The sequence below is a fragment of the Ovis canadensis genome, chromosome 17, assembly GCF_042477335.2.
Source record: "Ovis canadensis isolate MfBH-ARS-UI-01 breed Bighorn chromosome 17, ARS-UI_OviCan_v2, whole genome shotgun sequence".
In the NCBI taxonomy this organism is placed as follows: Eukaryota; Metazoa; Chordata; class Mammalia; order Artiodactyla; family Bovidae; genus Ovis; species Ovis canadensis.
In genome coordinates, this window is record NC_091261.1 from 52205806 (window position 1) to 52230486 (window position 24681).

Sequence of the window (24681 nt, forward strand, 5' to 3'; positions counted from 1 at the left end):
ATAGTAAAGAAGTACAATTAGAAATTATGCAGAAATCTGAATAATTTTCCAGAAACTGAAAATTACCAACACAATAAATGAAAAATCCCAAATTTGAAAAACAAGAGTTTCCAGATTGTCTAGCACAGTAGATAAAAGCATGCATTTATTAAGCATACTGTTAAAAAGTTTCAAAACACTGGACAGGAAGAAGCAATACTATAACTCTCCAGAGTGAGAAGCAGAGGTCATTTAACCACAGAAGAATATGAATAGGAGGTAGACTTTCAGTCCTGTTGCGTGACTGGTTTCTGTTAAAGAGAACAATCTTATTGTCAGGTTTTGAATCAAAAGTTAATAGGTCTTTTTTATCTTATCATCTACACAGGGCTTTTTTCCACCTTGTGTCACTTTGTTGGAATTCCACAATCTATTCTTATTCCTGTAAAATAACACATGGTTTGGAATGGTCTTAATGAGTCTACTAGAATGTAGTTATGTCAATAGAAAAGAAATAACAGAAAAATAAGAACGAGAGAAAGAAAGTCAGATGCAGAAGCAATGTGTTTCAGTTCGGGCTGAAGGAAATGTCCTATTTTGCCCCAAATTTTAGAAACTATTTTCAATTATTTGGTGCAAGTTCTAAAAGTATCTGCATAGGAAAAAATATTCTGAAATCTTTATGGGGAAAAATGGCACGTTGTAGATCACTATAAATATCTGTATGAGACATTAAAAACTGGAAACTAATAAGATGGTTTAAGTGGGAAGTGGGGAAAGAAGGAAGGGAAGGAGGAAAGTTTTGTTTGAGTGGGAAGTGGGGAAGGAAGAAAAGAAGGGAGGAAGGAAAGAACTTTTCATAATGAAATTTTATCTTCTTTCCTACTGCTTTTGTTCCTGTACCCATATCACTGTACAATTAAGAGAAAATTCTAGAATGGGTCCAAATCTCTAAGCTTCTGTATCCAAATTATACAAAATATGCAAGTAATTAGTTCTGTGCTATTTCATAATCATATACCAATATGGTTGAACAAGTTTTATGCAACTTTTCCTTTCCCATTTATTTCCCTTATAAAATCACTGTACCATTATCTTTCTTTTTAAATACTTTAGTTTTAGTGCAGTTTTAGGTTCACAGCAAAATTAAAAGGATGGCACCAAGATTTCCCATGTCCCTCTTGCTCTCACAGAAGCAAAGCCTTCCCCATCATTGGCATCCCCCACTAGATGGAGTGGGAGGCAACCATAGAAGAAAGAGGAGGGGCTGGAATGATCCATGTGTTATTAGACATAGTAAAAGAAATCAGTATGAAACCTGAAGTTTCATTTATGGCTAGTATAGATATAACTGTAGACACATGTGTATAACAGCATTGTGTATAACTAACCTCTGTTAGTTAACTGTGACTAGAAACAAAAATACCCTAGTAAAACAAGAACACCAAGCACCTGAATTTGGATTTTAATATCATTCTCCAAAATAAGAGTTCAAGGATCTTTGGAGAAATGACTGATTCTAGCACTGAGCAGGAAATAAACAAGTTAAGCCTAGAGTATATTTACAAAGTTATGACCAACCTAGACAGCATATTGCAAAGCAGAGATATTACTTTGTCAACAAAGGTCCATCTAGTCAAGGTTATAGTTTTTCCAGTGGTCATGTATGCATGTGAGAGTTGGACTGTGAAGGAAGCTGAGCACTGAAGAATTGATGCTTTTGAACTGTGGTGTTGGAGAAGACTCTTGAGAGTCCCTTGGACTGCAAGGAGATCCAACCAGACCATCCTAAAGGAATCCTGAATACTCATTGGAAGGACTGATGCTGAAGCTGAAACTCCAGTACTTTGGCCACCTCATGCAAAGAACTGACTCATTTGAAAAGACACTGATGCTGGGAAAGATTGAGAGCAGGAGGAGAAGGGGACGACAGAGGATGAGATGGCTGGATGGCATCTCCGACTCAATGGACATGGGTTTGGGTGAACTCTGGGAGTTGGTGATGGACAGGGAGGCCTGGCATGCTGTGGTTCATGAGGTCGCAAAGAGTTGGACACGACAGAGAGACTGAGCTGAACTGAACTGAACTGATATTTACAAATGAGTAAAGTACACACACATTCACATGCACACAAATATACCAACAATGATGAGAGCATGTCAAAAGGACACAGAGCCAACAGAAGACTCCCAGTTGCTAATGCTGGGCCTATTTGAGCAATAAAATAAGGAGCCTTTAATTATAACTTGGAGTATAAAATACATATCCATGAGTCTATATTGATACACATAAATTATTTGATAAATATATGAGGGAGAAAATTCTAAAATCAATAAATAAATGGAGGGGAATTCTGTAAGAATGAATTCCAAATAATTTAAGCCTAGATCTTTTACCTTGAAGCAGGACACTCAAACCTTGAGTGAGTAAAATGACTTTCTTCCAAAGAGAAAGAAAAGAGGAAAAGTAACTTTACAGGAGAGAAGTTCAGCAATCACAACCTCAAGTCAGATGATCAAAGTTAACAGTAATTGATCCTATTGATAAAAACAACTTTTTAAAAATTTATTTTGTTTAAGTTTAGCTGATTTACAATGTGTTACTTTCTGCTGTACAGCAAAGTGACTCATATGTATATATATATATATATATATATATATACACATATACATACATATATATACACATACATATATATATATTCAATTTCTAGGTTATAAAGATCCCATGGAGGAGGGCATGGCAACCCACTCCAGTATTCTTGCCTGGAGAATTCCATGGACAGAGAACCGGGAGGGTTATAGTCCCTGGGGTCTCAAAGAGTTGGACACGACTATATGAATAAGCACAGCATGGCACTTCCTCTTGTTACAAGGAAGAGTCAATTTTGACTCCATGTTGGATCTGTTTCTTTCACTTTAACCTTTTAACCTTTGCTTCCTGTTGTTTTTGTTCTCTGTCCATACCTAAAAGCCTACCTCCGGGAACCCTGCCATTCTGCCTGAATGTTAAACTAAAATGCCTTTGCTCAGGACTTTGACCACCTGTGGATGACTACAAGAAGGAAGAAATGAACACATTCCCTCCCTGGCTGGCCATTCTAGGAGACATTTGCAAGATTAATGGCCTTTCTATTTTGCTTCCTCATCTCCCTCCATCTCTGTTCTATAAAAGAACCTGGCATCCAGACCCAGACACTATGTTTATTTTGAAACAGTCGCTATCTTCTTGGTCTGCTAGCTCTCTGAACAAAGTCATATTCCTTGCCTCAGTGCCTTGACTGACTGTAGACTTATTGACCTGTTGTGCAGTGAGCAGAGCAAGCTTGGACTCAGTAACATCTCTGGGTGGCCTTTCTCCCCACAAAACATTATCCCAGGCTAGTCATGAGGAAAATATCATAAAAATCTCATTTGAAGAATATCTTACAAAATATTTGATCAGCAACCTCCCAAACCATGAAGGTCATTAGAAGAAAGAATATGAGAAAGAGTTACAAACAAGAAGAGCTGAAGGATGAGAAGGACTAAATATAATGTGAACCCTGGAAGGGAACTGGAAGAGGAAAAGGACATTGGTGAACATGGAGGACACCTGAAGAAAAGATTTGTTGGTGTTCAGTCACTCAGTCATGTTCAGCTCTTTGGGACCCCATGGATTGCAGCACGTTAGGCTTCCCTATCCTTCACCATCTCCCACAGTTTGCTCAGATTCATGGCCATTGAGTCACTGATGCCATCCAACCATCTCATCCTCTGTCATCCCCTTCTCCACCTGCCCTCAATCTTTCCCAGCACCAGGGTCTTTTTCAGTGAGCTGGCTCTTAACATCATGTGGCCAAAGTATTGGCACTTCAGCTTCAGCATCTGCCCTTCCAATGAAAATTCAGTGTTCATGAAAAGATTGACTTTAGTTAATAAGGTATCACTCAGTTCAGTTCAGTCGCTTAGTCGTGTCCGACTCTTTGTGACCCCATGAATCGCAGCACGCCAGGCCTCCCTGTCCATCACCATCCCCTGGAGTTCACTCAGACTCACGTCCATCGAGTCAGTGATGCCATCCAGCCATCTCATCCTCTGTCGTCCCCTTCTCCTCCTGCCCCTAATCCCTCCCAGCATCAAAGTCTTTTCCAATGAGTCAACTCTTTGCATGAGGTGGCCAAAGTACTGGAGCTTCAGCTTTAGCATCATTCCTTCCAAAGAAATCCCAGGGCTGATCTCCTTCAGAACAGACTGGTTGGATCTCCTTGCAGCTCAAGGGACTCTCAAGAGTCTTCTCCAACACCACAGTTCAAAAGCATCAATTCTTCGGCACTCAGCCTTCTTAACAGTCCAATTCTCACATCCATACATGACTACTGGAAAAACCATAGCCTTGACTAGACGGACCTTAGTCAGCAAAGTAATGTCTCTGCTTTTGAATATACTATCTAGGTTGCTCATAACTTTTCTTCCAAGGACTAAGAGTCTTTTAATTTCATGGCTGCAGTAACCATCCGATTTTGGAGCCCCCAAAAAATAAAGTCTGAAACTGTTTCTACTGTTTCCCCATCTATTTCCCATGAAGTGATGGGATAGGATGCCATGATCTTCATTTTCTGAATGTTGAGCTTTAAGCCAACTTTTTCACTCTCCTCTTTCACTTTTATCAAGAGGCTTTTTAGCTCCTCTTCACTTTCTGCCATAAGGGTGGTGTCATCTGCATATCTGAGGTGATTGATATTTCTCCGGGCAATCTTAATTCCAGCTTGTGTTTCTTCCAGCCCAGCGTTTCTCATGATGTACTCTGCATATAAGTTCCATAAGCTGGGTGACAATGTACAGCCTTGACATTACTGATGTGTTAATTGTGGCAAATGCCTCCTACCAATGTAAGATGTTAATAATAGAAGAAACAAGAATTTGAGATGCAAGAAAACTATCTTAATTCTCTGCACTATCTTCAGAATAACTCTGTACATCTAAAACTATTCAAAAATTAACAGTCAAAAGAATGTCACAGAAACATGAAACAAATAAAAAATGAGGTTTCCTAAAAGAACCTATAAATGAAAAAATATCTGGTTACAATGAGTCATAAAAAGCTTAAAAACACAGAATACTTCAGAAATTAAAATGAAGACAATGATACTGATATTTAGAAAATAAGAGAATCTTAGGGATAACTTTTTGTTACTTTTTTAAAATTTAGGTAAAGTGGAAAACAAGTAAAATTATGCAAGGTCACATATAATGAAGATACATATTGAAGATCGTTTCATATTGCTTGGAATTAAAACATGGAGATTAAGCTATAAACATCTGGCACAGACATTATTGTTACAAAAGCCAGGATAATATCATTTTGAGAAAAGGAGAAATAGGATCATGAAGAAGAGTCACCACGGGTTACATGAAGAGCTGGCGTGGTTCTGTTTCTCAACATGGGTGATGGTTTTAATGCTGTTTTCTTCATAACTATCCTTCATTCTGTACATATATATATATTTTCATTCCAATGCATATATTCTGTATCTCAGTAGAAAAAAAAGCCCACATGCTCTCTACCATGTGTAGTATGGATGAGTGTACTGTAAAACTGGAAGTGCACACATTATTTGGGAGACTTTTGCACTGATCCTCAGAGGCATCAGAATGTGAGCAGGGGACAAAGCTGCACACCTGCAATTCCAGGGGAGGCTTTATCTTAGAATTTGATGTGTGTGGCTTCCCTGGAGCTCAGCAACACATTGACCCAGTCCAGGGAGAGAGAGGTTTTGGTTTGCTCAATGATAATTGACAATTACAGCAGGGTTTTAAAAATTGGCATTATGTTATTATATTACATTATGGGGCTTAATGAAATATATAATAGTTTGTGTTGTGATAGAAAGACAAAATTAAAAAATTTTTTAAATTGATAAGTTCTATTCTCCTTCCTCTCTCTTTGAGTACTTTTACTTCCCCAAATCTGGCACATACCTCATGATGTTTTGTTGAGAGGACTATGTACTTTTAACTTCAATATTATGTTTTGCCTTCCATTCTCGTCCATCCACATCAAACCTCTTCAAGTGCTCAGGAGACAAGTCTAGTGACTTCTCATCACACACACATGGTATATCAGACTTCACCAGCATTGCTTGTGCTCCAGCTGCCCATCTTAAAGTGCCTTCTCACTTTTTATTATAATTTTTGCTCGGATATTTTCTTCTAATGGTGATATTGTTCCTTACAAAAAAGTAAGTTTGGGTAGGGAAATTTATGAGGTATGAATGACAAGTCCCACATTTCCAATTTGGATATCAGAGTAGCTATTGGGATTTTGTGCACTCAGGAGACATTTGACAAAGTTTGGAAAGATTTTTGGCTAGTAGAATGGAAGGGTGTGGTCCTGGGAACTAGCAAGTAGGAGCCAGGTATATTTCTAAACATCCTACAACTCACAGGACAATTTCCTACATCAAGGAAAGTGAAAGGAAAGTGAAGTCACTCAGTCATGTCCAACTCTTTGCAACCACTGCACTGTAGCCTACCAGGCTCCTCCATCCAAGGAATTTTCCAAGCAAGAGTACTGGAGTGGTCTGCCATTTCCTTCTCCAGAAGATCTTCCCAACCCAGGAACTGAACCCAGGTCTCCCGCATTGCAGGCAGATGCTTTACCATCTGAGCTACCAGGGAAGCCTTTCCTACATCAAAGAATTACTCCAAACAGCCCCAGTGCCAAGATTTAGAAATCCTGGTAGAATTTAAGGCAACTGTTGAGAAGTCCAGGATAAGATTTAAAACATTTCCTTGAAGGTCAGGAGAGGGATTTGGTTAGGAACCTCATCTGGCTAAGTAAATACCAGAGAAGCTCCAACGGTATCTAAGCCCTTTCCTAGTGACACATACTGCTTTGTAAATGTTTATTGACGATTCTGTGCCTTAGTCCATAGTGTGAAATTGCTCAATTGGTGAAGAGATTTTAAGGAGGCAGTCTACTCTTCAAATATATTCTCCATTAAGTTTGTTTTGAAATAGAAAACCACCACATCTCTTCTAGATCTTTGAATAAGATGACATAAAATAGTGAAAATTGATGGCGCAAAGAAAGGCATAATTACTGATGGTTTAAGCAAATGATGTTTTGCAAGTATATGATTATTTTGGACTTGGAATAAAAAATCCATTATTGAGAGACATGCCTGATATTTTCAAAAGAGTCTTCTCTTTTCTATTCAATCAGGGGAAGTGAAAGTTGCTCAGTCGTGTCTGACTCTTTGCAACCCATGGACTATATAGTCCATGAAATTATCCAAGCCAGAATTCAGGAGTGGGTAGCTGTTCCCCTCTCCAGGGATCTTCCAAACCCAGGGGTCAAACCCAGGTCTCCCACATTGCAGGTGGATTCTTTACCAGATGAGCCACCAGGGAAGCCCAAGAATACTGGTGTGGGTAGCCTCTCCCTTCTCCAGTGGATCGTCCCGACCCAGGAATGGAATGCAAGTATCCTGGACTGCAGTCAAATTCTTTACCAGCTGAGCTACCAGAGAAGCAGTGATGTGGGGAGCCATGTAATGGGAAATACTTGCAAATGCTTTAAAGGGATATTCCTGGCAACCCACAATTGCAATGCCCTTTGGAGGTAATGTTCTCTCATGGTAATATAATTTGATTTGAGTCTTTGAGCCAAAGGGAGAGTATATTTTGGTATGCAACGTGTTCATCTAATTCATTGTACATAATACTGCTGTTGCAAGTCGGCCTTTTCAGTTTTATTTCTGCAGGTTTTCTCTTGTGGAAACCTCCTTTGTCATTCTTGTCAGGTCTTCTCTGCTTGGGGTTCGGGTGTGTGGGTAAACATGGACGGCCTGTAAAACAATGAACAGCTCCTTCCAAGCCTTGATTCCTCCTCCCCGCCCCCACCTCACTGCATAAAGGAGACATGTTTATTGCTACTAGAAGCTCAAGCCCTTCTGAAAAAAAAAAAAGCATTCCTGAGAGGCAGGTGCACTGTCTTGCTGCTGCCTGATCCAGAGCCTCAGATATTTTTCTAGAAAAATTCTTTATTAGTAACAAAACAAGAAAGAGTAGAAACACATAGAAGCCTTTTTTTTTTTTTTTATGAAAGTTGTGTCAGAAAATTATCTTGGAACAACCCAACTTAACAGAGCTCTTGTTATTATTTTTTATTATTGAAGTGTAGTTGATTTACAAGATATGGTAGTTTCGGGTGTACAGAAAAGTGACTGAGTTATACATACATATATAAGTATTTTTTCATATTCTTCTCCAATTATGGTTCATCACAGGATAATGAATGTAGTACCCTGTGATAAATAGTAGATTCTTGGTGTTTATCTATTTTATATATAGAAGTTTGTATCTACTAATTCCAAACTCCTAATTTATCCCTCCCCCACTCCTTTCCCCTTGGGTAACCGTAAGTTTGTTTTGTATGTCTGTTGATCTGTTTTTCTTCTATAAATAAATTCACTTGTATCTTATTTTATATTCTGCTTATAAGTGATATGTCATTTTCTGTCTGACTTACTCCACTTAGCTCTCAAAATATAGAAATTAGTATTAGTATCTCATAGTAATGTTTCTTGTTGTTTAGTTGCTAAATTGTGTCTAGACCCACGGGACTCCATGGACTTCAACATGCCAGCCTTCCCTGTCCTTCACCATTTCCTGGAGTTAACTCAAACTCATGTCCATTGATTCAGTGATGTCATCCAACCATCTCATTCTCTGTCAGCCCCTTCTCCTCCTGCCCTCAACATCAGCGTTTTTTTCAGTGAGTCAGTTCTTTACATCAGGTGGCCAAAGTATCGGAGTTTCAGTTTAAGTATCAGCCTTTCTAATAAATATTCAGGATATTTATATTTATTCCAATAAATATTCAAAATATTCCTTTTGGGTTGACTGATTTGATCTTCTTGCAGTCCAAGGGACTCTCAAAGAGTATTATTTTTCAGCAGCACATTTTACTCTGTGAGATCACAATCTAGATAATCATTTAAAACTTGATTCTTCACCTCCACGAATGTACTACTGAGCTGCAATGCCTCAGTATATGCATGTTTATAATATACTAGTGAATTTATTCAAAATCATACACAGCTTAAGTTGCTTCAGTCGTATCTAACTCTTTGCAACGTTATGGACCAAAGCCTACCAGGCTCCTCTGTCCATGATATTCTCCAGGCAAAAATACTGGAGTGAATTGCCATGCCCTCTGCCAGGGGATCAAACCTGCTTCTCTTATATCTCCTGCATTTGCAGGCGGGATCATTACCACTTAGTGCCACGTGGGAAGCCCAGATATCACTGTAAGTTACAATCCATCACCCCAAATCTTGGCTCTTAATCCCAATGCTACTCCTCGTTTCTTTTTGAGTCAGTTATACAAATCAATGCTTCTAAAGCTTTAACGTGCATGTGACCATCAAGGACCTTCTTAAAATACAGATTTTTACCTTAATAAGTTCCTAGGTGATGCTGATACTATTGACTCATGAACCAGTTTTCTCGAAATAGAAGACCTTTGATCTCACTAAATATAACCGAACTCCTTGCCCATGAAAGTAAAATGGGTAGCTTAGAAATATGAAATTTGTAATGGCAGCCTTGCAGTGCAAACATTGTATCTATTTGAGTTTGGAAAGAAATATTCTAGAGCAAATAATAGTTGATCTAAGTCACTTTAACTTTCTTTTCTGACTTGCAACTTCTGAGCAGAAAGAGCAAAACATCAATTTAAACAATGAAATGGAAAATGTTTGAAGGAAATGTCAAATATTTGAAATGATTATTTTCCTAAATCTTTAAATAGAGTCCTTTATGATAAGAAACACTCGTAATAAAATGTAGTCAACTGCAAATTGGGGGCAATTGCACTGTAGGAAAAGCTTAGATGGCTCTTATCAAATCTCTGAATTTTACATTAAGATGTGTATAAAAGGTTGAACACAAGTTGGTATTTCTGTTTCTTTATCCTCAGTATTGTGTGTTTTACCTCCTTGTGCTACAGATTTGAAGTTTTCTTTTTTCCTTTTTTTAAAATTTCTGTTGGAGTATAGTTGATTTAGAATGTTTTGTTAGTTTCAGGTGTACAGCAAAGTGACTCAGTAATACATAAACATGTATCTATTCTTATTTAATATTCTTTTCCTGGATAGGTCATTACAGAGTATTAAGTAGAGTTACTTGTGCTACACAGTGGGTCCTTATTAGTTATCTACTTTGTATATAGTAGTATGTGTATCTCAGTCTCAGTTTATCCCTCCTCCCTCTTTCCCCCTTGGTAACCAAGTTTATTTTCTACATCTGTGACTCTATTTCCTTTTTGTTAGTAAGCAGGAAGCCTTTCTTCCACAGTTATTCTGCCAGCCTCTTACTTCCCTAGCTGAATCTGTGCTCAAGTTGCTTGACTTTGTTTCTTCTCATTGGAGGTATGCAGCTTTAATCCCATAATTTTTGGAAAATCATGGAAATAAAAAGCAGAATTTCCTTTTTTACTGGCAGGGTGTGTTAGGATATTTCATTATGTTTTGGTGTTCGTGTAGGAAACCTACACATGATGGATGAATACACCCTTCAAATCCAGCTTGGCTCAGCAGGGCTCTGGGGAGCTAGGAGCTTTATTTACTGAACCGTTCTGAATGCTTCTGCCTGATGCATTGTCCTTGCTGAGGCTTTGCCTTTCTTATCATCTAGGGAAATGTGATTGGTTTTAAAGAAAGGATATATTAAAGTGACTGTTTAGTCATTGATACAAAGAAAGCCATTTCTGAGACCAGGAACCACCATTCATCTACTCAAGTGATCTGTAACCAGCTGTGCCTGTTTCCTTCCTTCCTTGGGTAGAGGCTTGGGTGTTCTCTGCTTGCTTCTTTTGTTTCTCTTTGACAACTTAGCTCTTGACTTGCCTTTGGCTTTTATTTTGACGTGTATAAATAAGGAAAAGACTTCCTATGTCTTTCCTTGTGTTCCTTCTCTGCATCACAGATATTTATCTATCATTTTGAGTAGGTTTTCTGTATTTTTAAATATGCAGATAAATATGTTCACTAAAATGAGAAGAAAAGGGAGACAAGAAAAAAAATTTTGTGAAGGCATTTTAAATAATTTGAAAGGCTGTATTGACAAGACTATATCCTAATGTGTAACTATCAATAGATAGATCAAAAGATGATAGGTAGATAGATGAAAGATAGATAGACAGGAATAGATAATTTGTTATTTGGGCAAAAATATAGACACACCATTTTGCTATCCCATTATTAAAATGACCAAAAATACAATGCAAAAATCAGCAACTAAAATAAGAGATACGTAATCTATCCAACATACATATACACACAAAAAAAGAAAAACAGTTGGGGTCACTATTATATTGTAAACACTCAGTAAGCTTTACAGAAACAGAAATAGATGTAAGTCAAACTAAAAAATTTCATTTGTTTTGGTACACAATTATCTAGTAATTTGCCCAAAGCAAATTGTTGCTGAACATATTTACTTCTTTTTCTGTGTGAAATAACTGCCTGATCCAGCTGCAGGAAAGAAAACAATAGAAATGCTACAAATCAAGGGAAAGGAAGATGAAGGTGATTTGTCCAACCTGTGTAAATGAGACTTAAATGTTCCAACTTGGGCACTACATTAAACTTGTGGATTTATTTAGTTTTTTGAGCTAGAGAATTCTAAAAGATAACTAACTCCAAGTTAGCTCTCAAAGTGTAGTTCCTAGGATAGCAGCCAGAGCATCCCCTGGGAAACTGTCACAAATGCACATTTGCAGGCCCAGCTCAAACACAATGAAACAAACACTGTAGATGTGGGGCCCAGAAATTTCGATTTTATTAAGAAGCTCCCTGATGATTCCTGTACACATTTATGTTCCATGTTTCTCTAGCCTCATTTTCTCTTTATCAAGGGAGAAAATTAAAATCAAAGAGTTAACAGGATCATGAAGCAAACTGAAAAGTTGTAGAACAAAAAGTGTAGCAAGCAGTGGGCAAACCAGTATGCAGTCCCATCAATGGCATAAGGGAAGCCAGGCAATAATTACATGTTAAAAAATCATATTTAATATCTGTATGATTTCCACATTTAGAGATATATAGCATTTTTCTCAATGCCTGAAAAATCCCCTGGATGGAGGAGCCTGGTGGGCTGCACAGTCCATGGGGTCGCTAAGAGTCAGACACTACTGAGCGACTTTCCATTCACTTTTCACTTTCATGCATTGGAGAAAGGAAATGGCAACCCACTCCAGTGTTCTTGCTTGGAGAATCCCAGAGACAGGGGAGCCTGGTGGGCTGCCGTCTATGGGGTCGCACAGAGTCAGATACGACTGAAGCGATTTGGCAGCAGCAGCAGCAGCATTTTTCTAATAGCAACGGCAAATCAAAAATTAAATCCAATGAGTCAGGTCATATTGAATATTTATTTACTAAGGGTGACAAGATGTCCAGCATGTGATTAGATTCAGAGCCTGGTAGGCTGCAGTCCATGGGATCGCTGAGTTGGACACGACTAAGCGACTTCACTTTCACTTTTCACTTTCATGCATTGCAGAAGGAAATGGCAACCCACACCAGTGTTCTTGCCTGGAGAATCTCAGGGATGGGGAAGCCTGGTGGGCTGCCATCTATGGGGTCGCAGAGTCAGACACGACTGACGTGACTTAGCAGCAGCAACAGTTGATACCTTTCATAATTATTAGAGAGGTTTGTTTCTGCCTTAGTCTCATCCTAAGGTGAGTCTGAATTCAGAAGGTCTCAGTTTGCTTGACAGAAAGAATACCAGTAGACACTGAGGTAAGAAACAGAAATGGCAATGTACCTTTCTGTGTCTTTGACTCTTACTCTCCATCCATTTTTTTCCCATTGTCCCCCAAAATACCCAGATAATGCAACCTTAAAAATGTTTAACTTCTTTAAATATTTATTTAATTTACTATGCCGACTTCAATCTTTCCATCACTGAAAATTTTATTTTTTATACTACAAAATTAATACAGATTAAAAGTTGAAAACCTAGAAAGCATAAAACAGATCAGAGGTAAATCATAAGTTTTTTTATGAAATACCTCTAGTTAATATGTGCTATCAGAGAATATATATGTGTTCATTTGTTTGCCAAAAAGCATGATGCAACAATTGTTTTGCAGCTTTTAGAAAAATTAACAAATTTTGAAATTTTCCATTTCACTAGTTTTTTGAAGCCATAAATTGCAATGGATATTTAGTATTCCATTACATAAACATATGATAATTTAGCAATGCCCTATTTTTAGATATTTAAGTCATTTCCAACTGTTCAACTATTATGCATGATCCTGTGGTGACAAACATCTTCACTGCATATACATAAAATCCTTATACAGTTTATCTGTTATAATATTCTTAGCATAAAACTGAAAAAGTAAAATTAACCAAATTTATTTAGAATTTTGATATAGATTTCAAATTTCCTTTTGTTAGGTAGTTAGAATAGGAAACGAGTCCAAAGTGGTGGTAGCTAAAATAGAACAAAGGAAGGTCAGAGGAAAGTCTGAGGACTGGAGTGAGGACCTCAGGTAAAACAAACAGCACGCCTGGCTAGATCAATCTACATAGGGCAGGCCCAGCGGGGAGGGGAAAAACACATATAAAAAGAGGATCCAAAGGGCCAGGGCTCTCTCTTCTCTTCTTGTCTTTGGGTTGGCATTCCCTCACACCTTGAAGATGTATTTTCCCTGTTATTTTCTAAATAAAACTGAGCTGTAACACAGAGCTGTAATATTGATCGAAGAGCTATACCATGGTCTATTCAAGACCCAAGAGCTATAACACGATCTGTCTAAGAGCCATGAGGCGCCAAGGGCTTTAATGTCCGTCACTTCAAGTCTTTGTTGTGATGAGACAGAACCAAGATTACATTCACCTGACACTTTCATACTACTCTAAAAGTATGTAATATTTACCTTCAACAAGTATATTTTAAAATTGTTACTTATTTTATATTTTTAGCAGTTTTATAGAGAAAATAATAGCATTGTTTTTCTGTTTCACTAATTGTTACTATTATGGTGGATTAACATTCTTAAATGATTATTGGCCAATAATATAATTCCCCCCTACCTCTTTGGAGCAGTTTCTCTAAAGTGCTATCTCCCAGAGTATAGTCTTAATCTTGCCCTAAATAAAAGTTCACTCGCAACTTTCACATTGTGCATTTTTTTAAGTCAACAGAAACCAATGACACTTAGCATTTAGACATACCAGTTTAACTTTTTTAACACATTTTTTCCTCCTCTTTTCCCATAGCAAAAGAAAATCCCAGCTGCTTTTCTTGGTTAAGGCATCTCTTAGGGCAACTGAGAACTGCTTAAAACAAACAAATGAAAGGAAATAACACAAAATAACACCACCAACAAATTTCATCAAGAAGCAGATGGCTACTACAATTAACTATGAATTAACACTTCACTGCTTCAACTCAGCCCCAAGTACAGCAATTGTGAATTTTTCCACAAAAATATGTTCTCTCTTCTGTCTCCCTTTCTCTTCACATGAATCTTAATCACTCAGATACTCAGGAAACAGATCACAAGAGTCCAAATTCTCATGTATTAATACTCTGGCTCTAAAGCCAAAATTATGTGACATGATATTAGGGTCTAATTAAGGGCTGTAGCAAAAGTGGAGATAGAGTCACAAAAAAGTTATTTTACTTTTGAGACAAATGTATTTCAAAGCTAATGAGAAGGGGAATATATCCTTTTAAAATTAATTTTTACTTGAGTATAATTGCTTTACAATGTTGTATTATATATTCTTCTTAATATAACTGATATTCTCAGCCCAGTTTCATGATATGTACACTATTGACAATCTTAAAAATACCTCTCAGAGTTGCAGTGAAAATTAAAGTTCATATTAATTGCCTGGAAATAGTAAGAATTTAATTTTTAGAACACTATGTTTACATTTTCCCATTCACCGTTTAAAAAATGACATCTATTTTAATTTTATTAATGTAGTAACTCCCCCAATTCTCATTTACTCACCTGAACATTGAAAACAGAAAGATATTACCTGGTGATATCTACAGCATCTGCTGAGCCTAACTCTTTATTGACATGTCAATTCAAAGAATCTATCAAGGCAGAATTTAGCATGTAGATTTTTGTCTGTTCAATATGCAAACAATTTCTTTCTGGTGAAACTGATTATTCCAGACATTATAGTTGATGTTCCTATCAGATATTAGTCAGTTTTATATCTAAACCAGGACTCCCAACATTCATTTATCAACAAACACCTAATTATCAATGCTCACTGGTCATAATATCTTTCTTATAATTAATAAGCCAAATAAAATTTTTGATGAGTTCATTTTGAGTCATGATTTTACTTTTTTGAAAACTATGCTTGAATCAACTGCAATTTAGTGCAATATTCACAACATTATTGTAAGCTAAGAACATTTGTCTTTGTCCATTGAAAAATGTGAGACTCATACATAATGAATAAACAGCCCAAAGTCACACAGCTACCTAGAAATCGGGGACAACTTTTGACAATGTTCATACTTCTCAAATTAGGCCAAATGGCCACTTTTGGCTGAAGTTCTACAAACTTGGGAATAAATTAAAATAGCAAGGTCTTCTAGTATTATTAATTTTAATAACATTTGGGAGAAAATATGGAATTTCTGTTGTAAATTTTATACTATAAAATATGTCTGTGCTAAACGAAAAATGAAAGAATTTCTGTAGTTACTCATGAAATACCTTTGTTTTGAGCTGAATTTCCTACCTTAGGGTATCCTCTGCTGTTGAGGTATGCTGGTTTTATATATATACATGAAGAAACACTCTTAAGCTAAGGGGTTCTGCCCATACATATTATTCAATATATGATGAAACATTATTGTGGGATTCGCTGGCCCAGGTTATTTTAGTTTCAAGTCTGAAGTTATGACTCATATCAAAATGGAAACATGCAGGCTTGGCAAACTGACTGCTGCTAAGTCGCTTCAGTCATGTCTGAATCTGTGCGACCCCCTAGACAGCAACCCACCAGGCTCCCCCATTCCTGGGATTCTCCAGGCAAGAACACTGGAGTGGGTTGCCAGTTCCTTCTTCAATGCATGAAAGTGAAAAGTGAAAGTGAAGTCACTGAGTCGTGTTCAACTCTCAGCGACCCCATGGACTGCAGCCTACCAAGCTCCTACGTCCATGGGATTTTCCAGTCAAGAGTACTGGACTGGGTTGCCATTGCCTTCTCCTGGCAGACTGACTATTGCAAATTTATGGCTCAGTTGAACCATATCATGTAGTTGCTGGTTAGGTAGCCTTCGCCAAATGAACAGAACATATATTATAAATATAGAGAAGCATAATCAGTATGCACATGATATGTGTGAATAGTGTCTACCATAATGAACCCAAATTCTGCTATTTAACAATTTTTAATAAATAATTTACATGTATATTTTATTTCTCCCTAAGGAAATAGAAAGCATAGCTTTTCACCATCTATATATTTGTTCATTTAGTATTAATTCAAGTAAAGAGGTCTGTGTATTTTATTTAAATACTGGACTATCTTTCTCTAGTGTGCTCAGTCGCTCCATGATGTCCAACTCTTTGCAACCCCATGGACTACAGCCTGCCAGGCTCCTCTGTCCTTGAGATTGTCCAGGCAAGAATACAGGAGTGGGTTGCCACTTCCTTCTCCAGGGAGTCTGCCTGATTCAGGAGTTGAACCTATGAGAGGCTGATTAGAGAGATAAACCTGGGGTAGAGAGAATCAAATAGTAGAGAAAAGGATCAGTAATTGAAAAGTCAATTAATGCACATGATGGCAAAAAGAGAAGAAAAATAGAGCAGAAAGCAGGTGAAATGAATAGAAAAATTAGCAAACAGTTCTAACCCAACTATAGGAATAATTATAACAAACTCGCTTAAACACTAAAAAGTAAAAACCAAAGACTGTCATATGGAATTGTTAAGACCAAACTATACGTTAGAAGAAACTCATCCCAATTGTGTGTCAAGATGAGATCAAAGAAAATGGGTTAAAAAAGTCTATTATAAAGCACTAAAGTTTCTTAAATTTGGGATCACTTGCCTGTGACAAGATCTACTGTGTGTTCCAGCACTGGGGCCCCATGGCCACTGAAGCTCAGGAAACAGGACCAATGCTGATGTTCTGGTCATTGCTGTTGCAGTGAGTGACTCAGAATCTTGTCTCCCACCCATGAGTCTCCTGTTTTTTGCCAGGAACTAGGAAGCAGTGGCAGGCTGACTTGTTGGCTTGCGAGAAAGGAACAAGTGGGATAAAATGCCTACCTTTATCCTATTTGTAACTATTTGCAGGAGTGCTTCAGATCCCCCCTTCTTTTGACAGGATCTTCTTCCAGTCTCCACATAATATCATGTTTCTTCCTGTGACTAAGTTTTGCCACAGGCTGCTTGAGTGTCCTCACAGCCTGCTATCTGGTTTCCCTTGGGGAGAAAGATCTGGGGAGACAGGAAGACAAGCAGAAACTAACCTTCTTGTTACCTAACCTCAGAAGTCATATAGCATAATTCTACAGCTGTCATTAAAACCTGGTGAGTAAATTTAACCTGAGGTAGAGGAATTAAGCATCCCCATTCGAAGGGAAGATTGTCAGAATTTCTGGACATATTTTAAAGTCTACAAGTATGGTGATTTCATTTATATCAAGTTCTAGAAAGGCAAAAATTTTATGACAGAAAACTGACCAGAGGTTGCCAATGACCAAGGGTGGGAAAAGGGATTGATGGTTAAAATACACAAGGAAAGTTTGTGAGGGATGAGGAAGTTCTGTATCATGATTTTGATACTAACTGGGAGGACTGCTGTGGAGATGACAGGAATGTTTTGCAATCAATGAAAGGATTTCTGCTGTTATTGCTTATGAACCGGGTAAATGTCTCGAAAAATTTTTGAATGTTACTTTTTTTCTTAGCATTTTCTAGTTATTTCTCCATTGCCTTTAGATTCTGGTCTTCACTTAAAAGCCTGATATAGTGATTATTTGCATTCTTTCAAATATATATATATATATATACATATATATATATATATTTTCTAGTTAGAGTTTAAATTTTATTTTATTTTATTTTATTTTTTTAGTTTTTTATTTTTTTAATATCTTTAATTCTTACATGCGTTCCCAAACATGAACCCCCCTCCCACCTCCCTCCGCATAACATCTCTCTGGGTCATCCCCATGCACCAGCCCCTAGCATGCTGCATCCTGCGTCAGACATAGACTGGCGATTCAATTCTTACATGATAGTATACATGTTAGAATGTCATTCTCCCAAATCATCCCACCCTCTCCCTCTCCCTCTGAGTCCAAAGGTCCGTTATACACATCTGTGTCTCTTTCCCTGTCTTGCATACAGGGTCGTCATTGCCATCTTCCTAAATTCCATATATATGTGTTAGAATACTGTATTGGTGTTTTTCTTTCTGGCTTACTTCACTCTGTATAATCGGCTCCAGTTTCATCCATCTCATCAGAACTGATTCAAATGAATTCTTTTTAACGGCTGAGTAATACTCCATTGTGTATATGTACCATAACTTTCTTATCCATTCATCTGCTGATGGACATCTAGGTTGTTTCCATGTCCTGGCTATTATAAACAGTGCTGCGATGAACATTGGGGTACATGCGTCTCTTTCAATTCTGGTTTCCTCGGTGTGTATGCCCAGCAGTGGGATTGCTGGGTCATAAGGTAGTTCTATTTGCAATTTTTGAAGGAATCTCCACATGTTCTCCATAGTGGCTGTACTAGTTTGCATTCCCACCAACAGTGTAGGAGGGTTCCCTTTTCTCCACACCCTCTCCAGCATTTATTGCTTGCAGATTTTTGGATCGCAGCCATTCTGACTGGTGTGAAGTGGTACCTCATTGTGGTTTTGATTTGCATTTCTCTAATAATGAGTGATGTTGAGCATCTTTTCATGTGTTTGTTAGTCATCCATATGTCTTCTTTGAAGAAATGTCTATTTAGTTCTTTGGCCCATTTTTTTATTGGGTCGTTTATTTTTCTGGAATTGAGCTGCATAAGTTGCTTGCATATTTTTGAGATTAGTTGTTTGTCAGTTGCTTCATTTGCTATTATTTTCTCCCATTCCGAAGGCTGTCTTTTCACTTTGCTTATATTTTCCTTTGTTGTGCAGAAGCTTTTAATTTTAATTAGATCCCATTTGTTTATTTTTGCTTTTATTTCCAGAATTCTGGGAGGTGGATCATAGAGGATCCTGCTGTGATTTATGTCTGAGAGTGTTTTGCCTATGTTCTCCTCTAGGAGTTTTATAGTTTCTGATCTTACATTTAGATCTTTAATCCATTTTGAGTTAATTTTTGTGTGCGGTGTTAGAAAGTGATCTAGTTTCATTCTTTTACAAGTGGTTGACCAGTTTTCCCAGCACCACTTGTTAAAGAGATTGTCTTTACTCCACTGTATATTCTTGCCTCCTTTGTCAAAGATAAGGTGTCCATATGTGTGTGGATTTATCTCTGGGCTTTCTATTTTGTTCCATTGATCTATATGTCTGTCTTTGTGCCAGTACCATACTGTCCTGATGACTGTGGCTTTGTAGTAGAGCCTGAAGTCAGGCAAGTTGATTCCTCCAGTTCCATTCTTCTTCCTGAAGATTGCTTTGGCTATTCGAGGTTTTTTGTATTTCCATACAAATCTTGAAATTATTTGTTCTAGTTCTGTGAAAAATGTGGCTGGTAGCTTGATAGGGATTGCATTGAATTTGTAAATTGTTTTGGGTAGTATACTCATTTTCACTATATTGATTCTTCCAATCCATGAACATGGTATATTTCTCCATCTATTAGTGTCCTCTTTGATTTCTTTCATCAGTGTTTTACAGTTTTCTATATATAGGTCTTTAGTTTCTTTAGGTAGATATATTCCTAAGTATTTTATTCTTTTCGTTGCGATGGTGAATGGAATTGTTTCCTTAATTTCTTTTTCTACTTTCTCATTATTCGTGTATAGGAATGCAAGGGATTTCTGTGTGTTGATTTTATATCCTGCAACTTTACTATATTCATTGATGAGCTCTAGTAATTTTCTGGTGGAGTCTTTAGGGTTTTCCATGTAGAGGATCATGTCATCTGCAAACAGTGAGAGTTTTACTTCTTCTTTTCCAATTTGGATTCCTTTTATTTCTTTTTCTGCTCTGATTGCTGTGGCCAAAACTTCCAGAACTATGTTGAATAGTAGCAGTGAAAGTGGACACCCTTGTCTTGTCCTGACTTTAGGGGAAATGCTTTCAATTTTTCACCATTGAGGATAATGTTTGCTGTGGGTTTGTCATAGATAGCTTTGATTATGTTGAGGTATGTTCCTTCTATTCCTGCTTTCTGGAGAGTTTTTATCATAAATGGATGTTGAATTTTGTCAAAGGCCTTCTCTGCATCTATTGAGATAATCATATGGTTTTTATTTTTCAATGTGTTAATGTGGTGAATTACATTGATTGATTTGCGGATATTGAAGAATCCTTGCATCCCTGGGATAAAGCCCACTTGGTCATGGTGTATGATTTTTTTAATGTGTTGTTGGATTCTGATTGCTAGAACTTTGTTGAGGATTTTTGCATCTATGTTCATCAGTGATATTGGCCTGTAGTTTTCTTTTTTTGTGACATCTTTGTCAGGTTTTGGTATTAGGGTGATGGTGGCCTCATAGAATGAGTTTGGAAATTTACCTTCCTCTGCAATTTTCTGGAAGAGTTTGAGGAGGATAGGTGTTAGCTCTTCTCGAAATTTTTGGTAGAATTCAGCTGTGAAGCCGTCTGGACCTGGGCTTTTGTTTGCTGGAAGATTTCTGATTACCGTTTCAATTTCCGTGCTTGTGATGGGTCTGTTAAGATTTTCTATTTCTTCCTGGTTCAGTTTTGGAAAATTGTACTTTTCTAAGAATTTGTCCATTTCTTCCACGTTGTCCATTTTATTGGCATACAACTGCTGATAGTAGTCTCTTATGATCCTTTGTATTTCTGTGTTGTCTGTTGTGATCTCTCCATTTTCATTTCTAATTTTATTGATTTGATTTTTCTCTCTTTGCTTCTTGATGAGTCTGGCTAATGGTTTGTCAATTTTATTTATCCTTTCAAAGAACCAGCTTTTGGCTTTGTTGATTTTTGCTATGGTCTCTTTTGTTTCTTTTGCATTTATTTCTGCCCTAATTTTTAAGATTTCTTTCCTTCTACTAACTCTGGGGTTCTCCAACTCTTCCTTTTCTAGTTGCTTTAGTTGTAGAGTTAGGTTATTTATTTGGCTTTTTTCTTGTTTCTTGAGGTATGCCTGTATTGCTATGAACTTTCCTCTTAGCAGCTTTTATAGTGTCCCACAGGTTTTGGGTTGTTGTGTTTTCATTTTCATTCGTTTCTATGCATATTTTGATTTCTTTTTTGATTTCTTCTGTGATTTGTTGGTTATTCAGAAGTGTGTTGTTCATCCTCCATATGTTGGAATTTTTAATAGTTTTTCTCCTGTAATTGAGATCTAATCTTAATGCATTATGGTCAGAAAAGATGCTTGGAATGATTTTGATTTTTTTGAATTTATCAAGTTTAGATTTATGGCCCAGGATGTGATCTATCCTGGAGAAGGTTCCATGAGCACTTGAAAAAAAAAGGTGAAATTCATTGTTTTGGGGTGAAATGTCCTATAGATATCAGTTAGGTCTAACTGATCTAATGTATCATGTAAAGTTTGCGTTTCTTTGTTAATTTTCTGTTTAGTTGATCTGTCCATAGGTGTGAGTGGGGTATTAAAGTCTCCCACTATTATTGTGCTATTGTTGATTTCCCCTTTCATACTTGTTAGCATTTGTCTTACATATTGCAGTGCTCCTATATTGGGTGCATATATATTTATAATTTTTATATCTTTTTCTTGGATTGTTCCTTTGATCATTATGTAGTGGCCTTCTTTGTCTCTTTTCACAGCCTTTGTTTTAAAGTCTATTTTATCTGATATGGGTATTGCCACTCCTGCTTTCTTTTGGTCTCTATTTGCGTGGTATATCTTTTTCCAGCCCTTCACTTTCAGTCTGTATGTGTCCCTTGTTTTGAGGTGGGTCTCTTGTAAGCAGCATATAGAGGGGTCTTGTTTTTGTATCCATTCGGCCAGTCTTTGTCTTTTGGTTGGGGCGTTCAACCCATTTATGTTTAAGGTAATTATTGATAAGTATGATCCTGTTACCATTTACTTTATTGTTTGGGGTTCGGGTTTATACACCCTTTTCGTGTTTCCTGTCTAGAGGATATCCTTTAGAATTTGTTGGAGAGCTGGTTTGGTGGTGCTGAATTCTCTCAGCTTTTGCTTGTCTGTAAAGCTTTTGATTTCTCCTTCGTATTTGAATGAGATCCTTGCTGGGTACAGTAATCTGGGCTGTAGGTTATTGTCTTTCATCACTTTAAGTATGTCTTGCCATTCCCTCCTGGCCTGAAGAGTTTCTATTGAAAGATCAGCTGTTATCCTTATGGGAATCCCCTTGTGTGTTATTTGTTGTTTTTCCCTTGCTGCTTTTAATATTTGTTCTTTGTGTTTGACCTTTGTTAATTTGATTAATATGTGTCTTGGGGTGTTTCGCCTTGGGTTTATCCTATTTGGAACTCTCTGTGTTTCTTGGACTTGGGTGATTATTTCCTTCCCCATTTTAGGGAAGTTTTCAACTATTATCTCCTCAAGGATTTTCTCATGGTCTTTCTTTCTGTCTTCTTCTTCTGGGACTCCTATAATTCGAATGTTGGAGCGTTTCATATCATCCTGGAGGTCTCTGAGATTGTCCTCATTTCTTTTAATTCGTTTTTCTTGTTTCCACTCTGATTCATTTATTTCTACCATTCTATCTTCTATTTCACTAATCCTATCTTCTGCCTCCGTTATTCTACTATTTGTTGCCTCCAGAGTGTTTCTGATCTCATTTATTGTGTTATTCATTATATTTTGACTCTTTTTTATTTCTTCTAGGTCCTTGTTAAACCTTTCTTGCATCTTCTCAATCCTTGTCTCTAGGCTATTTATCTGTGTTTCCATTTTGATTTCAAGATTTTGGATCATTTTCACTATCAATATTAGGAATTCCTTCTCCGGTAGATTCCCTACTTCTTCCTCTTTTGTTTGGTTTGGTGGGCAACTCTCCTGTTCCTTTGCCTGCTGAGTATTCCTCTGTCTCTTCATCTTGGTTATATTGCTGCGTTTGGGGTGGCCTTTTTATATTCTGGTAATTTGTGGAGTTCTCTTTATTATGGAGCTTCCTCACTTTGGGTGGGGTTGTATCAGTGGCTTGTCAAGGTTTCCTGGTTAGGGAGGCTTGTGTTGGAGTTTTGGCGGGTGGAGCTGGGTTTCTTCTCTCTGGAGTGCAGTGGAGTGACCCGTAATGGATTATGAGACATCAAAGGTTTTGGGATAATTTTGAGCTGCCTGTATATTGAAGCTCAGGGGAGTGTTCCTGTGTTCCTGGAGAATTTGCGTGGTATGTCTTGTTTTGGAACTTGTTGGCCCTTGGGTGGAGCTTGGTTTCGGTGTAGGTATGAAGGCATTTGATGAGCTCCTATTGCTTAATGTTCCCTGAATTCAAGAGTTCTCTAATATTTTCAGGCTTTGGATTTAAGCTTCCTGCTTCTGGTTTTCAGTTTTATTTTTACAGTAGCCTCTAGACTTCTCCATCTATACAGCACTGATGATAAAACATCTAGGTTAAAGATGAAAAGTTTCTCCACATTGAGGGACACTCAGAGAGGTTCACTGAGTTACAAGGAGAAGAGAAGATGGAGGGGGTAGTTAGAGGTAACTGGAATGAGATGCGGTGAGATCAAAAGAGGAGAGAGCAAGCTAGCCAGTAGTCACTTCCTTATGTGCGCTCTATAGTCTGGACCGCTCAGAGGTATTTACAGAGTTATACGGGGAAGAGGAGAGGGAGGAAGTAGACAGAGGTGACCAGCAGGATAAGAGAGAGGAATGAGTAGGAGAGAGGCAAATTCTGCCAGTAACCAGTTCCTTAGGTGTTCTCTACCATCTGGAACACACAGAGATTCACAGAGTTGGATAGAGAAGAGATGGCGGAGAAAAGAGACAGAGGCCACCTGGTGGAGAAAAAGGAGAGTCCAGAGGAGGAGAGAGTGGTCAAGCCAGTAATCTCACTCTCAGGTAAACTTGGGTAGTGAAGTTTGGGTTTTTAAATGTACAAAATTGACAACAAAAACCTAAGAGCAAAGATTAAAAATCTAGAGTAGAGGTTGGATTTTTAAAGATACAATATTAAAGAAAAGCAGAAGGAAAAAGGAAGAAAAAAAAAGAATTATTAAAAAACAAAACAAACAAAAAAAAAAACACCAACAACCATCCAAAGAGTATATATGGTGTTTGCCTTAAAAAAAAAAAGTCTTTTTTTTTAAATAGTAATAATAGGTTATAGAAATAAAAATTAGAGGAGAAATAGAAGACTTAACAATTTTAAAAAAGCTAGAAAAAAAAGAAAGAAAAACAAAAAAGCAAAAAGCAAAAAAAAAAAGGAATGATTTTAAAAATATTAAAAATATTACTGGCCCTTCTCTGATGTTATGGGCCGTGTGGGCTCTCTTCCAAGGTGGTTCCCTCTGTTTAATTTCTTCTGTTTGCTGGTTTTTTAGGCTCACTAGTTCAGTCGCGCTGTGGGGAGGGGGGATG